The sequence below is a fragment of the Oxyura jamaicensis genome, chromosome 8, assembly GCF_011077185.1.
Source record: "Oxyura jamaicensis isolate SHBP4307 breed ruddy duck chromosome 8, BPBGC_Ojam_1.0, whole genome shotgun sequence".
Taxonomy (NCBI): Eukaryota; Metazoa; Chordata; class Aves; order Anseriformes; family Anatidae; genus Oxyura; species Oxyura jamaicensis.
The window spans coordinates 2934007-2953183 of record NC_048900.1 but is presented as its reverse complement, the minus strand read 5'-3'; the positions used below and the strand labels follow the sequence as shown (position 1 = coordinate 2953183).

The following is a 19177-nucleotide window of genomic DNA, read 5'->3' as shown; positions in this document are numbered from 1 at the left end:
TACTGTATGGATAGATTACATGGTTTTGTTTTCTTTTGCCCAGTGAGCATGGAAGAGATGATGTGAGCTCATCACGTTAAAACAGTAATCCTCTTCTGGAGAAAGAGTGGCATATGGGAGCTGGGCTCTGCTCCGAGGAGCTGACAGATGATTTTTGTTCTGCTTTGCATGCCATATCAGACTTCAGAAATGCACCAGTGTGTGTGTGTATGGGTGTGTGTATTTCCAGTCCCTCAGGACAATGTCTGGTTGGGGGAATTTGCTGTGTGCACTGAATTCACATATTGCTCCGTAAGTAAATCTGCCCTGTGTAAGGGAGAGAACATATTGCTTATTTTACAGGCATTCATTTAAGTGATTGTTGTGGTCGTGACAGATAATTTTTTAATAATACTTCATCAACCTGCTTTCTAATCTTTGGTGCAACTGCTTAATACAGTCTGTTACTTGGAAGAAACAAAGTGGTGGCTCCCAGGACAAGATCCATGTGAGACAAAAAAGCAACATCTTTTCTAGCATCCTAACAAGGTGTCCTACATAAGCACCTCGTAAATTTGATGGAAAGGAAATATAACAGGAGGATATAACAGAGGTGGATAGCTGAATGATAACAAAGGCATTCCTTTAATTACTAGCATTTGCACTAGCGTATAGCAAGTACAAGATTATTCTTTCCTTTTCCTTTTCCTTTTCCTTTCCTTTTTTTTTTTTTTTTTTTTTTTTCATAGTAGGGCAAAGTTTTCCTCTTTGACCCATCTGTAGCTCCAATGTGTGCAGCACAGAGCAGTCTTCGGTAGCTGGCATGTGACAGCACTGGGAGATCCTTAGTGGAACAACTTCAAAACATACAAAAGATCCACAGTGCAGGTGGGAGAGTTAAATTCTACTTTGATTTATAATTGCATCAAGCAATTGTTTCTCTACCAAGCCTAATAATCTCCTGTTGCTGTAAAACTCTGTTTTCTAAAGTCTTTTCTTTGACTACTAGATATAGGTCACAGCTCTGAAGTACCAGATGACTGTGAAGGATTTCTGTCTTCTGTGCTGCCGTTTCCACTGCGGTGTTTGGTCTAAAAAATGAATTTTCTATGTTTTGCATGAGTCATGCTAGGATCATTTTTCTGAATCTACCGCTTTAAATACCACCTATGAACACATCTTTATAGCATTTTGCATACATAAGTGCCTGTGCTTTCTGGCCTTGGGCCAGTTTTGGTTTAGAAGCTGTGTGGCTGTGGAAAATAATACTGAACTGCGGTTTGTATGAACTGCTTCCCCTTGTGTCAGATTTAACAGCGGGCTGAGCAGTTATGTGGCTTTTAGTGAAGCTGCCTTCTGGCTGGCTGTTGCAGAATATGGGAAAATGAGTTTATGTACAACATGTCCAATATGCTTTTATTCTAATGCTGACAACAGTATATCCTTGGTTACCTGTGTACATCTGCCTTTAAGACCTTGGTTATAGGCCCTGAAGGTATGAAAAAGACAGAATGTGAAAATCCTAGCCTGCTTCTGGGGTACCAGTGGTTCTTAGAAGCAGTTTTGTTTTTATATCAATAAACCACAAATCTCTATTTTTATGCAGTGACCTTCTGCCACAGATATTTTGCTTGACCCTGGGCAAGTTGCTTATAATCAGCTAATTGAACATCAGCCATTTGGTGCATGAGCTGAGGCAGAGGTCAAGTGGGAGACCGCAACGATGCAATTAACCATAATACCCACTGGTCTAAATGAAAATGCAGAGGTCCCAGCAGCAATCCTTGTCATCCTACAGATGCATGAAATAGCAAGGTGCTGATATACATTTGACATTTTGAGGATTACTGCTGCCGCAGCCTGTTGATATTAATCCAGCCTGTCCTGACCTCTGCATATGTTGGTATGTAACCTTAGTTCTGCCATTTCCTGTCATGTTTTTCCAGCTTAAGTAGCATCCTTCTCAGAAATGTTTTTCTTGAAGTAGTATGCATAAACACCACATTACAGTAGATGTTAATGAAAAATGTATGCTTCAAATTCTGTGAACAAGATGCGTGTGTGCCTTGGAGAAGAAAATGTAGCAAGTGAATGGTAAAAACAAGATCGTGACTTATTCATAGGAGGTAACAGGAAAAGTGTTTAGAACACTGAAATATTTATTTCCAGAGTGTTCTTAGGTGTTCCAAGTTCACAAGAGACAAGAATATTTGATTTTTGCAATATCAAAGTCCAACGTTAATTTTCCTATGAGAACAGCATTTATTTTGAAAGGCTGTTGGTTGTCAAAGGCATAAATCAGGTGGCCTCAGCACTGAAGAAAACTCCTGTCCTCCACCATTCAGTACTCATTTTCACTGTTACTTATTAAACCCAAGTCATAAAAGTCTATCCTACATGTATGCATGCTATAAATATGTTTTGATGTACATATGAGGTCTTAAGGCTTAGATGCAAAGTGATAATTGAATGAAAGTATGTCAGCTAAAAATGGCTGCAATTTCACAGCAGCACTCAGTAAGTATTAACATTAACTATTGATACTATATACAACCAGAAGACTCTACCAGAGAAATAATAAAGGAAAACCATGAAAGACATCTTCTCTTTTTAATTTGTGTAACATTTTCCATGAAAAAACTCTACAACATCAATCTGCAGAAAAACTCATTATCAATAAATGTTATGCAGAAGTAGCACTGTGCAAGAATCAGTCTATCATGTTATACAGCAGAAAGTGAAAAACTTGCTCTATGAATACGTTGAGTAGAAATTGCTAGATTATAAAAACTAGTTGAATATTCAGGGAGAGAACATTCTTTATAAAGTGAACACTTGGGCAAAAATAAAAGCCTGTACCATCATTCTGTATCCTGGTAATGTAATGTGAGACTGAAGAGCTGTCAGGTGCCTTTCAGCCCCGTTGTGGTTATGCTTAGAAAGGTGCCGAAATCAACCATCACTAAATTACACGTGGAAGTTTGTTAACATCAGGGGAATTAGACACGAGTAGTCAACAGGTGTTCACCATAGAAAAGGGAATGTAATTGAGTAATTATTCATTGTAATATTGTGGTGGTTTTACTCGGGTGGGCGGCCGAGCTCCATCATAACCACTCTCTCTCTCCCCCTCCTCAAAGAGGAACGGGGAGAAAATACGATGAAAGGGGCTCAAGGGCTGAGATAAGGACGAGGAGATCGCACAGTAATTATTGTGACGGGCAAAACAGACTCGGCATAGGGAGATAGTAAGATTTATTGCCTATTACTAACGAGCTAGAGAAGTGAGAAACAAAGGAAAGAAACCAAAAGCACCTTCCCCCCCCATCCACCCTCTTCCACCTCCTCCCCCCCGAGCGGCGCAGGGGAATGGGGGAGTGGGGGTTATGGTCAGTCTCTAACAATTCTTCTCTGCCGCTCCTTCTCGTCCCCTGTGCTGTGGGGTCCCACCCACGGGATGCAGTCCTTGCTGAACTGATCCGGCGTGGGCTGCCCACAGGCAGCAGCTCACCAAGAACTGCTTCAGATATGGGTCCGTACCACGGGGTCCATCCCTCGGGAGCAAACTGCTCCAACCTGGGTCCCCCACGGGCAGCAGCTCCTGCCAGGTCACCTGCTGCTGCGTGGTCTCCTCTCCACGGGCTGCAGGTCCGGCCCAGAATCTGCTCCAGCAGGGCTCTTCCACAGGCCGCAGTCTCCGTCGGTGCAGGTCCACCTGCTCCACCATGGTCTCCTCCACGGGCTGCAGCGTGGAACCCTGCTCCACCGTGGCACTCCATGGGCTGCAGGGGGATATCCTGCTTCACCGTGGGCCTCACCACAGGCCACAGGGGACTTCTGCTCCTGCACCTGGAGCACCTCTCCCCCTCCTTCTTCGCTGACCTTGGCGCCTGCAAGGCTGTTCCTCACTCCTCTCACTCTCCCAGCTGCTGTGTGGCGCAGCATTTTTTTCCCTGTCTTAAACATGCTCTCACAGAGGCGCAAACAACATCACTTACTGGCTCAGCTCTGGTCAGCAGTGGGGCCCGTACCAAACATGGGGCAGCTTCTAGATCCTTCTCACAGAAGCCACCCCTATGGCCCCCTGCTACCAAAACCTTGCCACGTAAACCCACTACATACGTAACTATACATTTTGCATTATTATTAGTGAAAATAACAGGATTTTGCACTTGCTGTTACAAAATTATGTCTACCAATAGCGTCAGCAGAGCAGAGTTACGCCGAATAGGCATGCCTCTTAGACATACCCTGGTACTCCGGAGAGTTTTGAGCACAGAACATAAAGTGACAGTGGCAGGAAGACCAAACTGTTGCTGGATCACCAAACTGTTAAAGCTATAGTGGTCAATCTTTTTGCAATGACAAGAGAAGTTTCAAATTGTAATCCTGTTGTGGTATCATGGAGTCTACTGAACATACATTCTATCATCTGTCTGCACGCATTCAGGAGCTGAAGTGCTTCCCAGGAGCATGCATTTAGCACGCGGATGGAGATCAGTACTACTTCCGTGTGCAGTAGGTGTAGTCTTAGGGACCACAGCTGCGCACGCAATTATCTGAATGTGTTCTAGTTTCTGTCCATTACCAATGAATACAGGCCTAATGCAGCCCGTTGAATATTCTCTTTACATCAAAGAATTTTGCTGTGTGACAAGTTCATTGTCTGTAGAAACTTCTGGACTTCTGAAAGAAGTACGTTGCTGGCGTTCAGAGCACAAATCCGGCGTAGGAGTGTTACACACTTGTACCTGCTGTTCCAAATAACATAAACCCATTTTTTCTGCCAGTTTGATTTTTCTAATACAGCTGCCACTCCCTTTGAAACTGAAAGGAATGTTTTTCAAGATGTATCTATGGTTGCCTGCTATGTCAATGACTACTGATATTTTGGTATCTGAAATGATATAATTATGCTCTTTTTCTCTTTTTTCCCCCCTATTATTCATATTATTTATTACTCTATTATTTCAAAGATTTTAGGTAAAAAGCAACAAATAAGGCCTTAAATAAAAAGGGAGTTGCATATAGTTACCAAAATATCACTGGTTAGTTAGAAATCAGTTTCTACTACTGTTGTAATAAAAAATAGTATTTTACAGTTGTAGAGGACACAAAATGGAGTGGTTGATATGCATTCAAAATTATTCAAGTTCAAATGGAGTGGTTCTAAGGCAGTTCTGAAGACCATCTGGCTGACATTGTTATAGTTAATCAGGTTCTAGAGGAACCTGTAATCTAGCTCCAGGAATTTGGCTTTGGGATTTTCTTGAAGTAAGTCAAAATGCCCTTGTGTTGACCTGAACACGCCCCACTCCCCTCTGTGGGCAGACTAATAGCAAGCTTTGCTCTCTATTTCCACGTATAAACTTGCCCTTGTAGAATTATGCTTATGCAGGGAAGCACACAAGCACATACCATATATGCAGTTTATTCTTACCCCAAATGTGATTACAGTGAAAATACTGCATAATTACAGTAATAGTTGAATAGGTTGAAAATGTTGAATTGCACAATAGTTGAAATTCTCTGCAATATAGCAGTTACTCTCAGCCTCCTGAAGTCAACTGGAAGTGAAAGGCTTTAGCAGCAACTACGCTGAGCTTGCTTTCCGTCTTAGTTGAGCAGAGACCTCTGATGCTTCATGTTCAGTGTCAGGATTATTATGGTTATTCATTTAAAATACTGATTTAGCTTATCATGGAAATAAACACCTCATAATTTGTTATATTTAACCATAAAATATTCATATTTTGTTACTGAGGAAATGAAATGTGAAAGACTGACCTTTACAAGACCTTAACTTTGCTGAAATAGCTCATTTTATTGGACATACCTGGCCCAGTTAGGCTGGTAAGAGCTCAGTATGGATTCACTGACCTTGACAGAAAAATTCTCTTTATGGCTTCTTATCTGGAGAATAGGAATACAGTATTTTAGTTATGAGACTTACTTTGTGCCAGTACAAAATACAACTGTCTTTAAGGCTCCTGAAGGAAAAAAGTCCTATTTTCCTCAACATGGTTACACAATCAAATTTTGTAAGCTGTGCCATGGTAACTTGTCTGAAGTGCAACTGACCTGGTATCTTCTGAGTCTTGCCAGTCTTACACCACGGGACCAAACTTCCATTTCTTCCTGTATCAAAGGCTAATAAAACACAGACCAAATGAATTAGCTTAATAACTGAGGGGAAATTATCATTAGTAATGATGACAATAGTAATGAGAAGATATCCGCCATGTAAGGTAGTGACTTGCCTTGGTGCAATTCTTTGTTTTCTCTGGCTGGAATACCCTAAACACATTCACAGAATCACAGAATCACAGAACCATCTAGGTTGGAAGAGACCTCCAAGATCACCAAGTCCAACCTCCAACCTAACGCTAACAAATCTTCCACCAAACCATATCCCTAAGCTCTACATCTGAACGTCTTTTAAAGACCTCCAGGGATGGTGACTCAACCACTTTCCTGGGCAGCCTATTCCAGTGACTAACAACCCGTTCAGTAAATCATTCAAACCATTATGACTTTTTCACTGACATTTAGAAATTGTAATAATTAGGTGTAACACACAAAAAATTGAGATGTTTGTTTGTTACTTGAGTGATGTAGGCCATATTCTGCTTACAGGTGTGCCTGTACAATACGTGCTTGAGAGTTAAATAGGTGGCCTTTTCTATGATTTCTCATTCAGTTATTTGTTTTTAAAAATATATTCAAATACTTAGTTCCTCCAAGTAAACAGACTGCTTTGATAAATAGATATTTTTGTACATGCTTGGGAGCATTGCATATTAGGATGTATAATTTCTAAGTTGTCAATTCTGCATCTAAATTCAGTCTGTCCTTTAGTACATATCTACAAAAATCTGCTGGTTTTTCAGATAGCATTTGGGAGTAGGCAGTTATTGCTGATGGTCCCAGATCCAGCCCCCAGTGACCTGTCCTGTGACAGCTCGTTAGGTTTGTGAAAGATGGGATGATTTTGCAACAGGGCAAAGCAGAAGTTGAGGCTGTGTATCTGCTTGAACTGTGTGCAGTTCACAGCATGGCAGTCAGTTCTTGTTCGGTATAGCTGCTCCAGTAAACACCAATGGTAGGGTAAAAAGAAATGAAGAGCAGAGAGTTAGACATATCTGGTGACTTAATGAATGCTTTTAGCTTCACATTCATCCCTTTAGCACCAAGCTTTTCCGTGGTGGTTGTTCCTGAATTTGACACAGTCTAGAAAGAAAATGGCTACCTATAAAATCGGGGAAGATTATGGCTGAAAGTGTTATCTAACATAAGGTGAAGTAGCCTGAAGTGCACCTCTACTTTGTTGCCTGCAGCAGTTCCCCGTGGAAGCATTCAGCAGTGCCAAATACTTGAAGTGACCAAAAAGCCATAGATTCTGCAGACTTCTGCCTGCCCCTCTGTCTTGCGGGCTGGCCGGTGGAGAGTTCTGCGGGCAATATGTCTCTGCAGTTGTCCCTCCACCTACTGACATGGCTCCAGACAGAGGGCTGACATCTTTATGGCTTCTGTATGATCAGCGAACTGCCAGAAAAGCCCAAATGATGGAAACGGCTTTGCTCATATGACTTGAAAGGAGTTAGTTTTTCTCATCCATTTTGTAGGTGCGTATACCAAACGTGACATCTGCATTGATTATGTAGGGCCGGCATCATTTAACTGAGTTGTAACTTTGTCTAAGTGTAAGGATTGAAGTCAGATTCTGCTGATGTTATGCTCTATTCCTTCTGGAAAGATAACAAACTAATTTATATAGATGGCCAATACTATGTAAATGCAGACATAGGCACAGATACGTACTGCCAGAAGAATTGCTGTATTACATATTTGCAGGAAAAAAAAAACAACACACAGGTCAAAGTCATCGCCTTTTACATCTCATATTTGAACTGTAAGAGAAAAACCTTACCCAATGCAGAATTAAATGAATGTTGCGGCATCTAATGGCTCCACTATCTTCCCTACAGTGTGGTACTTGCATACTTATAAATAATTATGTGCATGTATGTAAAATATAAGCCCACAATCATCTGTTTTTTTTGTGCAGCTCAGATATTGTATCTTGGCATCTGCCTGTAGCCTGGCTAGACAAGTGAATGTATTTGCAGGTTTTTTATTGTTTGTTTGTTTTTTCTGTTGAGACACATATCTCTGAATATGATGAAAACAATATTATTGTTCTGAAGTTAGAAAAGGATTTTTCAAAACAAAGTCTCTCAATAGTTTTTAATAATTCAACTTTGATAACTTCAATTATTCTGTGAATAATCATTGTACTATAATAATTCAATAACACAAACTGATGTTTTCCACATTTTTCTCAAGATCCAGATCTGTGTGTATTATAGTCTTTTCAATTAATGTTTTATCCATAAATTCATCAATGTCTTGGTCATTCAGATTGGATTTAAATTTATACCTCGTTCGCTTCATAGCTGAAGTTTAGCAGTTTGAATATCATAATGCCCCAGCAACTTGGAATAAATCAATTTTCCCAAGTTCTCTATAGTCTAATAAGCTTACTGCTAAATTAAATCACTTTGACTCACTTCCTTCACCCGGTAGAATAGCTCAAAATGTCTCCGTATCCTCAAAAATCTCTGAAAAAAATCTTTTCTAACTTGGATATTTTATGGGTGGCTTAGAGGGGACTCTCCAGCCATCTTTGGTATATCTGTATCCAAATGGGAACAGATGAAAAAGCAAGAAGCCATAATTCTATTCCCACCAGATCTAGAATGGAACTTAAATTGATCGGAGATATACACAATTGAGTTTCAAATAAGAGCAATGTCTACATCCAGGAATGTTCTGTAGTGCGACAACAAACACATCCAGATTTAAAGTGCTGACAGGTGCCTGAAAGAAACAGACGTGTTATAGAGATGTTTCTGATTCTTTTTCTGTTGCTTTCTGTTACCAGAATCTTGTTCTGCAGTGAATTTCTAGAAGAAATTCAATTATTCCCCATGAATGGTCCCTTAAAACAGTAAGAATTCTTTATTTTCAGGCCATTCAGCCATTATTTTATTTCTAGTGAGTGGTGGGAGTAAAATGGAGGTTACAGCTTTGATGAATCTGAATGAATGAATGCCTCATCCAAGCTGACAGGCCTGCTGGAGGCTTCAGCCTGCGGAATGTAAACTCCCTTCTGCCTGATTTCTCATCCAGTTTAGTAGGGCTTGCATGCAGTAAGTGATTTTGGAACTTGGACCTGAAGTCTTTTGATATCAAGGAGTTCTATCACAAGGAAGTGTAAGGCGTACCCATTTTACCAAACGCACGGCATTAGCGGTGGGAGGAGGATAGATACATTGCCAAGCTCATCCGAATTGATTTGGAAGGTGGGATGTGCAGCCCTGCAAATTTCAGTGGCCATTGCCAGAATCTACAACAGGTTAGAAGCTACTTTTGAAAAATATGGAAGAAAATAATCAAATGGCTGCCATGGACAGAGTGTCCAAGTCAGCTGTCATGTTACTGTGAAGCAAGGAACAGTGCATTGCCTGATGCAACAGATCATTGTAGGTTGATAGAGCCCTTGGTGGTTTTTTTTGGTAAAAAGTGTTATTGAGCTACAAAACTTATTTCGTCCAAATACTTGTAAATCCCTGAAAAGCAGGCCCTTCCTGCGGTGAAATAGTACTTTAAAAAATCTCACAGCATTTTAAATACTGGAATCTCAAATTAGCGTGCATCTTAATTAGGTATCAGAAGTAATGCAAGCATCTCCATTCCCACCATGGACAAATGGATATCACCCTGCAGAATTTTCAGCATTGCTCTTCAACTTCACTGAAATAGAATTGTTTGTATATTTAATCTATATAAAATGAAAAAAGCAAACTGTTGGATTTTGAAAGAAGCAAAGGCTTTACAAATATTTTCTTAATTCCAAATTAATTCAAATATACAATAGTGAAGTTTGCTTTATCTTCCCCAAGAGTCCATTTATGTTGATTGAGGGATTTATTTGTTTGGGATTTAAAGGACTCTGATAACAGAACATCAATATCAGCATGTATTTGGTAGTATGCAATTTTCATGAATTTTTCATTACTATTATTTGCCTTCCTGCCCTGGCAGAATGCTTTCCAGATGCAAATTCTAATGACAAACAGGGAACTGTGACCAATGACAAATTACATGCCTAAAAAGAGGGGAAATATATGAAGAAGTTGATATTTTTATTACTGCTTGATACTTCATTTTACCGTTTTTTGAATGGGCTCATCTAACTCTCTAATGGCAATAATTTATTTCTATTTTTTTTTCTGCATCTAATACACCCCTTTGGCTATAGAAAAGATTACCATTTTTATGTGAAATTTTACATTTAATTGATAGCAGTTAAATAAGAGTGTGGGACTGTTTCCCTTCATTCCCATTGGAATTAAGTTCAGATAGTCTGACCTCGTATTAGAAGATCCTAATGGTTAAGAATTTCTCTGTAGAGGAAGTAAGGCAAGCAATCAACAAAACTTTCTTATTTACATGCATGCCACTTGATGAATATGCAGATGAACATATCACTATCTTGGATACCAGATGGAAATTGTTTATGACTCTTAAATATGATCAGCAAGTTTATTTATGGTGCAAAAGCAAAATTTAGAGCAATAACTGCACCTATCATCATAATTAAACCAGGTTAAGATGCTACATTTTTAATCAGTGGTGTGAAGATTATGACCGCTCTTAAGAGGATGGAAGGTATTAGCACCTTCACAGGGATCAAAGTGTATACATTAATTCGTTAATGGATTGGTTGCTGAACCAGTGAGTATTGATATGTCTTGGGAGATAGATGTATGGTTTGGAAATTTGAAGAAGGTACTTAAAACAGATGTGAAGCCTTGGAAGCAGGTATCACTACAGCATGTGTCCTTTTCTTGCTACACTTTTCTGTGTTTCCCTTTATTTCATGCTTTCCACATGCTTGTGTGTCTCCTGTTTATATCTCTTCTGTATCACTTCCCAATTGTTCTTGCTATTTAATTATCCTAGTTCTATCACTCCATTTTTCTACATGCGTTGTCTTTCTTTTCTTCTGCCTTCATGTCTTGTTCACTCCCCCTACCTATTTTTTTTTCTTCCTTCTCTGTCCTCCCTCATCCTTTTTTCTCATCCAGCTTTTTCACTCTTCCATTTTAATCTTCTCACCCTCTTTTATTTACCTTCACCTCGTCTATTTCCAAACTCCTTTCTCCACAGTGTTCCATTTCTTTGCTTTTTCTTGTCATGCTTTCTCCTGGGTATTGTGGCCTTGCTTACAGCAATTAGTTAATTGAGGCAGTAATCAGAATCCAGGTGTCTAAGCTCTGAAGTGAGGAGCAATACGACACCCTCCTCTTCACTTGTGTCTGTTTCCTCTGCTCATCGAACCCCTCTAATTATTACCTGTAGTGGTCAACGTCGACCGTGTGCCACTGTTTTCCTGTTCTGCCCGCGGAAGTGGTGCTGGGGAGCTGTCCAAGGTAGGAAAGCAGAGCCTGTCCCAGCCCGTCCTGTCCTGTCCTGTCCTTCAGTCTCTTTCCTTCTCAGTTCCTTTGCTTTGAGCTTTTCAGGAAACTGACTGCAGATGTGGTCAAGAAGCTTCTCGCTTCTCCTAGTAACTCTGCTGTGGTCTGTGACAAGGTATCTGTTGATCTGTGACCACCTGATGGAAGCCGGGAGTGCTGTAGTCAGCAGTATACTTGCAGTGCAGGCGGGTCAGATACCTCTTCAGCCAAAGATAAGGAACCAAGGAGAAAGCAGTGTCTGTTTGGCAGAAAAAAAACATGCAGTTTCTACAAGGAGATGGAATTACACACAGATTACCAGTGTCCTGCTTCCCTAATGGCTTACCTAGCTAGATTTGTCAGATATGCAGATACGCTTTCTTCCTATCCAGCTCATACCGTCCAGTTTGATTGTTTCCAAGTGTTTGGGAAAATACATTTAAAATGTGCTTCTCTGTATTGCTATCACTATTAGGAACTGACACCTAAGTACTCTTTGCCAGTCTGTTGACCTAGCCTTTCATTTAGAGTATATGTAATGGATATCTGGTGTAGGTCATCAAAGATGTGGTGAGAGACATTGGCAGGTACAAAGGATCAACATTTACCTCTCCTTGCACCAAACAATACTTTGTTTTCATAGGCATTCTCAACTGAGGAGTAATATTTCTTGCCTGGGATATTTTCATAATCTGTTTTAGGAAGTAACATCTCCACACAGAAGATTAGAAAAAGTTTTTTGATATATTTTTTTTTTTTTAGTGTGCTTAATTTGTACATTTGAGAATTCTTTGTGTGCAGTCAGTTTGTTTTGCCAGTGACTCAGTTTTCCCACTTGTTTGTGCAACTCTTTCCAAGAGTAGTTGAAGAGAGACTAGTTCTGAAACTCAGAAAAACGTGACCATAAAACCAACAAAAATGCCTCAAAAAGCAGGAGGGTGTCATTGGCACAGTGCATAAAACTTTGTTGTTTCTTTCCTTAACTTTGTCCCATGATGGTTTTTTAGATCTCTTGTAAGTTCTCTATGCTGAAGGTTTTTGTTTGTTTTTGGTTTGTTTTTTAAATGGTCACAATGTCCTATTTAGTCTCAGGAGATGATACAAGGGTTATGTAAACAATAACTGAATTAAACCATAAATTCACTGCTGTGAGATTATCAGAAGAAAGTATCTTGTTGTTACTGTAACTCCAATCTTTTAAGATGCTGAGTGCATACGATTTCTAACAAGGCTGATAGGAGTTAGAATCTTTCAGGAACTTCTGAAGGGGTTGGAGACCTGTAACAAACACAACATTTACCTCCATATATTGATGATAGACTCTCTCGACTGCAGACTGAGCCTTCTTCCCAGAGGTCCTATGCTGATCTTCTACTATCCCAAGAATTTTCAGACTCAAGTGTGGTAACAAGAGGTTTCCTGCTTGCTCCATCAGACCTTTTCAAGTCTCGCTGTCACAAAACAGCAATAAAGCAATTTTTTGCTACTTCTTTGTCTCCAGAAGAACATCCATATTGTATAGAAGAGAGCAGAATCCCCACATAGCTTTTTAGATGCAAATTGCATAGATTTTCAGATTAATCCTGCTACCACAAAATCTAAAGTTACTAGGTTACTTTGCAGAAAAAGGAAAGGAGAGGGCATTTTTGAGTGATTTGCTACCTCTCAAGAGAAGAGTTGCGATTAGATACAGAGCAGAGATGTGCAGATTTTTGTCATATCTTATATAATGTGACATGCATTAATTTTGCATTAAATGCAGAAATTAAAAGGAATTATTCATAGCTGTTCCTCACCCCTACCCTCTCCCACTTCCTTCAAATAACCTACTCAACCTCTTGATAAGGAAATGCTACTTTAATGCCAGCTTTGCCTAGAATGGATTTTATAATAATCAGCATAGCTGGACAACATCATTCCCCTCAATAATTGCCCTATAAGAATTGTTGAAAAACAGCAGAAATGATTTGTCCTCACATCCAACCCTGGGTGCTTAACCTTGGATGGGAGAATCATGCTGAGCTCTTTCCTCCAATGAATCCTCACCTGCAATTAAAATGCAGCAGATTGTATTACTTACTCATTTATACCTGGTAACATCAATACCTTCAAATTCTATTGAGCTGCCTCCCGTGCAGTGCTGTTTGCCTTCTGCAAGTTTGTGAGAGAGAGTTATTGATGGGAGCAAAACCCAAGCACGTACTCTGCACAAGTGCTCAGCAGAGTGTATGTGGAAGTGGTGATTAGTGCTCAGCTGTGCTCTCTGCTGAGTCTGTCTCATCTTAGCTCCCAGCTGGTCTTGCTCAACTGTGTTACAACTTCCATGGCTAAGTGGCCCCAGGAAGGCAAAAATTAAGCTTATGTACCCATGTGTTTTGGCTTTGGTCCTTTGACTAGTTACATTATGTCATCTTCATTGAGATGGCAGAGGTTTCGCTGAGATGCCTGAAAGAAATGCTTTCCCCTTGCATCTGCAGTTAGCATTGTACACTAGGTAAAAATCCAGACCCAACTGAAGTTATTGAGATGGCTCCCACTGACTTCAGCCAAACCATGACTTAAGTCCATGGGGACCTGGACTCCTTTGTCTCTCTGGGGAAACAGCTTACAAAATGAGTCTGTGTTCACTCCTTTTAATCTGGAAAAGGAGTGCAAGGGGGAAAATGTTAAGCTACACACCTATAAAGCTTGCATTTGTTTTGTAGTACATACCGAGCACCTTTGTCTAGAGTTGTCTGAGATTTTAAAAAATATATCTTTTTAATATTCATTCTGAAATTTTCATTCATCATCAAATTTTACTATAATAACATTGATATTTCCTCCCCATCCCTGATACGGCCTATCTCATTTCAGTACCATATCATGTCAGATCATTGCTATAAAACCTATCTTGTGAGCAGAAAGAGAAAGAAAAACTCAAGAGTGGCGTAGCCAGGAGGAATTATTCTGTCTCTTTGTGCGAATGATGGGAAATTTCATCATAGATCAGACATTATGCACTGCACATGCATAATGCATGTATTTTTCCTCCCATTTTCTCTCAGTCAAGTCTGATTATGATGGGAAACTGGAAGAAATAACGGACAACTGGAAACTGCTAGAATATGCTGCTGTGGCATGTTTTGAATATTATTAAATGAATTAGTTATGCCATCAGAGGGAGAACAGCTGCGTTCTGAGTCAGGAAATAACTTGATTCTGCCTTCATTTTTATTTTAAGCCAGTGAAACTAGCATAAGACTGAAGTCAATGGATCTAATGAATCTTTCAAAATATCTTCCTGGTAGGAACTGCTCAGAACATCATCAACTTGTGTGCAAAAACCATTAGAACCAAATATTGCTTCCTGGTGTTTCAGAGTAGCTCCTTTTGTCTTCAGTAGGATCTGGGAACACATTTTAATGCTTCATTTTTAAGTCTCTCTAAGCTATGTATTGCAGAAGGAACAGGTTATCAATTCAGCAAATCTGTAGAGCTCACGAAGTGAAGGAGTTTGAAGTATTCGGGGATGTGTGTTGTGGTTAAAGTACAAGAGGTGGCAGGCAGAGTAACTGCATTTTATCACTTACAAAAAGTCTGGAAAGAAAAGCACGCATTATGAAGTGTCTATGATTTTTTATTTTTTAATACTATCAGCCCAGCCATGCAGTGATCTTTGTTTAATGGAAAGAGTTGTATGAGGAAAAAGGGTTTCATTTTAAAGCCGTTATTAAACCTCCTCCAAGGAAGAAGAGAGGGGCAATTTTGCTACTTCCCCCATGAGCTGGGTAGTGTATATGCTGCATTGTCCTTGGATGCCCCATGGGGACTGGGATCTGTCCATTCAGTCACACTTTGCATGACAGTACTCTTCCTTAGTGCTGTATTCGTCAAAGACAATTCAAAGACATCTGGGCACTGATTAATTCTGCCCAAGTTTAGGCACTCAGTTCCCAGGATTTCCATATAGTCAAGAGAGAGAGAAAGAATGTGTGTGCGTGTGAAAGAGGCATCTCCAGAAGGTGATTTAGGTTTTAGGAGGACTGCATAAACTCCCTGAGGTTCCACTGATCTTTGGTGGAATTGAGAGCTCCTAGCTGAGCTATTTCAGTTAAATAACTGAATTTGAATGAACCTAGGCTTTGTTATATATTTTATGCTCTAGGCTATGCCAGGGAAAATCCAACGCAGAGTGTCAGGATTTTGAAAAGAATGTATATTATGTGTACAGCACTAAACTATGACCACCTGTGAACTGCAGTCTTCAGAATGTGTCTTCTATTAATGTCATTCCAAATTATGTTTGTAGTGGAAAAAGATATATGTGAATCTCATAGGAAATATGAATTCACACCCTCATATTTCATGGGATGGTGGCCTCCTTGTTACAGCAGCTTATATAGGTATAAGGATCTGTCTGCACTCCAATTGCAAAAGCACACAAGGAATGATTTCATGGCTCAGCTAGAAGTGTTTGCTCTACCATAACTGGTAAATCTGGCTCAATGCAGAGACAGTCTTCTTCCTTTCACCAGGATGGAGACTTTTGTTCCCAACAGACTTCACCATGAAAGGTCTCATGTTAAAGCCCTAGGTGTTAAGCTGCCTGTCTTTTCTCAGTGAGACTGAACTCCGACATGAAGCTCGCAGGCACTAAATCCTGCGTTCCATGATGCAGGGTTTCAGTGCAGAGCTACGTTTGCACTGAAATGTCCAATAAGCTATTAAATTTCTTTCTCAGTAATAGGATAATGGACCCCTCGAAAATGACTAACTTGGTTCTGACAGCTTCCTTTTATTTAAAAAGGAAAAGAAAAATTTGACCCCAGTTATCAGAGAAACGAAGCAAACCTAAAAGGAAAATCTGCATGTTATGGCACGGTGTGTTTTAGCACCTCTTGTCTTTAGCTCTAAAATGAGTTTTAAAAGGCACGTTTTGTGTTTCAAATTGCTGGTGGTGTAATTAAGATAGATATTTTTATTGAGATTACACACTCTTCATTTTAACAGTGCTAAAACACTTTAGCATATGACAGTCTTAAGCCCTAAATGTACTACCTTGTAAAAAGCTGTTATGACTATACTCACTGAAAAACTCGCTTGTGTGTGCAGAACTCTATATGCGCCTTTCATGGCTACTCCACTTCCCCCTTTCACTTAATAAAAATCAGTCAGAGAAGATAGGAAAGCACATTTTAAGAATGATGTGTTTCAAATCTTGTTTTAATTTAAATAAACTTATTGAAATAAATGGAACTTCCAGGCAAAAGACTGAGGCATCCCTGTTTATGCTAGGTTAGGAATATGCAAGACTTGGGCCATTCCCTTACCTCCGCTCCCATCCCAGTGCTGCATTTTACCCTTTCTGGGCTTTGTTATTTCCGATCTTCCAAATTCAGCAAGAAAATAAACATACAGCAGTTGTCTTCTACTTGTAGTAGGATGATAATACTAGCCGTTGCATAGATGACTGTGAAGAGAAAGCGTACAATTCTTGTTCTGTTCTGAATTGCAGTCTGCCTGCAATTACAGGGGTGAGACTGGGGTGTGTATTGTTCCCATGTTCGTGCTTTACAGCACTAGCTGTACAGTGCTGTTACGTGGGGTATTAGGGCACTTCTCTTTCCCTCTAAATGTCTTTACTTAGCGAACAAAGGAATTTGCCACACATACCACTAACAGTCACGAGGAGTAAAATCTCATGGTTTTGGATAACATCTCTATCAGAAAAATAAATAAATTAAAAATTAATCTCTAGGGAACTAGGCATAAATGGAGTGTTTCTGAGAGTGATTTTAGCCTTGCTAGATTATTATTATTATTATTATTACTTTTTAATGGGAGGGAAGATTGTTTTTTACAATAAATACAGAAGAACAAAAATCTCATTGATAACATAAGATATCCCGTATGCAAAGTAGTACAATTTTTGGTAGAAGTGAAAACATTTCTTTACAAAGTGGACAATCTTGTAGAGGAATGGTGGAAAGATCTTACGGAATTGAAAGCATTATGGGATGGGGTACAGACTCTGAATAATTCTTGTGAAGAACATTTAATTTGGAATAAGAGCACTACTGTACTGCAGTGAAGGAAGTAATCCCAGCACATGCTCAAAATCAGGCCAGCCGGATTGCTTTTGAATTTCATGTCGGGTTCAATTAAATAGCTGTTTCAAATATTTACACTTCATCGTAGTATTGTCAAGACCTGAAGAGGACGTACAGCTCTTCCATACCGAAGTTTGTTCTGTAGCCTAGAGAGCACTTGGGAAAGGAGAAGGTGGGAGCAGAGACTGACATGCAGGCATGTTTTTGAGAATGTGTTCAATAAGAGAGAGAACAAGTACTTAATTCTGTTCACTCAAGCAGAACACGTTGTGATATGTCACTAATACAGAGTGCACGGGCACATGAACACAGGCACGCTTCCTGCTCCGCTGCCTGCTCTTTCTGTGGTGGTTGTTTCACAGAAACGAGAAGGACGTGAGCCATTTTATTTCAGTCTCTGCAGCTCCTCAGTGCAGGCACATCACAGATTGTTTCTGCTAGGAATAATTTTGATCTTCAGAAAAAGGTATGAACAGAAAACATAAAGGCTATTCTCCTTTTTGGCAAACTAATATTTTAACCCTAATTTCAAGATAGAGGTTTCTGTTTCCTGGAACTGGACAAATTGCAATTTCCATCTTGTGTGCAGGCTGCTGGCAGCACTGCTGGGCTCAGGCGTCAGTGAGCAGCTGCCTGTGTGCAGGGCTGGAGCCCTCTGCCGAGCACTGAGCTCTTGCAAACAGAACACAGGCAGTGGTCTCCTTTCTGTATTCACCTGCACATTTTTTATCTTTTCAGGCTTTGCTCCATTTCTCTTAATTTCTTTTCATGGTGTGACAATGCATCCTTAGTATTTTTAGTTAGCCTCTCATTTGCTGGCAAATGCAGGGGTCTAGCAGAAAGACAATACCGGCTCATCTTGCAGAAAGCTCCCATTATGCAAACATGCCTGTAGTTATGCTGGGCTGGAAGGAAAGGAAGAGATGTTCCAGAGAATTATATTTTATTTTTTTTTTTTAATGGAGCAGAAAGATGCTTGCACCAGAGCCTACTGTTGCTCAGGAGGATGCATGTTAAAATCAACAGCAGGGTTTAAATCATGGAGCTCCCACCCATGCAGGGCAGGCCCCAGAGCTTCCGCCCTAGCTGGTTACGAAAATAAGCATTACACCAGTAGCGTTAGGGTGCTAAAACACAAGCTCGTGTCAAGTGAGTGGTTGGGATTTCTGCAAGGCCCCCAGTGCTCCTGACGACGGTGGCAGCAGCTGGCACACAGAGAGAGTGATGCTGAGGGTCAAGTTCACTTCTAATCCTGGTGTCTGAATGGCAAAACAGGAATTTGGATACAGGAGAGAGTAATATATTTTCTTTGGAGTGTAATAGATCTGTAAAAAATCTCTAAGCAGTGATTTGCATTGCTTCTTCCTTAGCTACGGGGGCTCCTCAGCAGCGTGTGCATGCTCCCGTGTCAGCTGGCGCCAGGGAGCACAGCTAGGATTTTCTGCAGCACCGACAGAGGGCATTCTGAAATGCAGCCGTGAATCTGCATCAGACCTGCTCAGTCAAAAAAAAGGAAAAAAAAACAAAAAAAAACAAAAAAAAACGAAAAACAAACAAACAAAAAACAACAAAAAAAAAAAGAAA

General features: G+C 40.1%; 1 protein-coding gene and 1 long non-coding RNA gene across 5 annotated transcripts in view; one reads left to right on the top strand and one right to left on the bottom strand.

The window, feature by feature from the left end:
• The window catches only part of PLPPR5 (phospholipid phosphatase related 5), a 246336-nt gene that overhangs the window by 105443 nt on the left and 121716 nt on the right, over positions 1-19177 (top strand). The window lies entirely within an intron of this gene.
• Positions 8642-13692, bottom strand: LOC118170592. Its single transcript, XR_004752794.1, has 2 exons — positions 13582-13692; positions 8642-11760 (listed from the first exon to the last, which is right to left on the bottom strand). It is a non-coding gene; the product is annotated as an uncharacterized LOC118170592 (long non-coding RNA).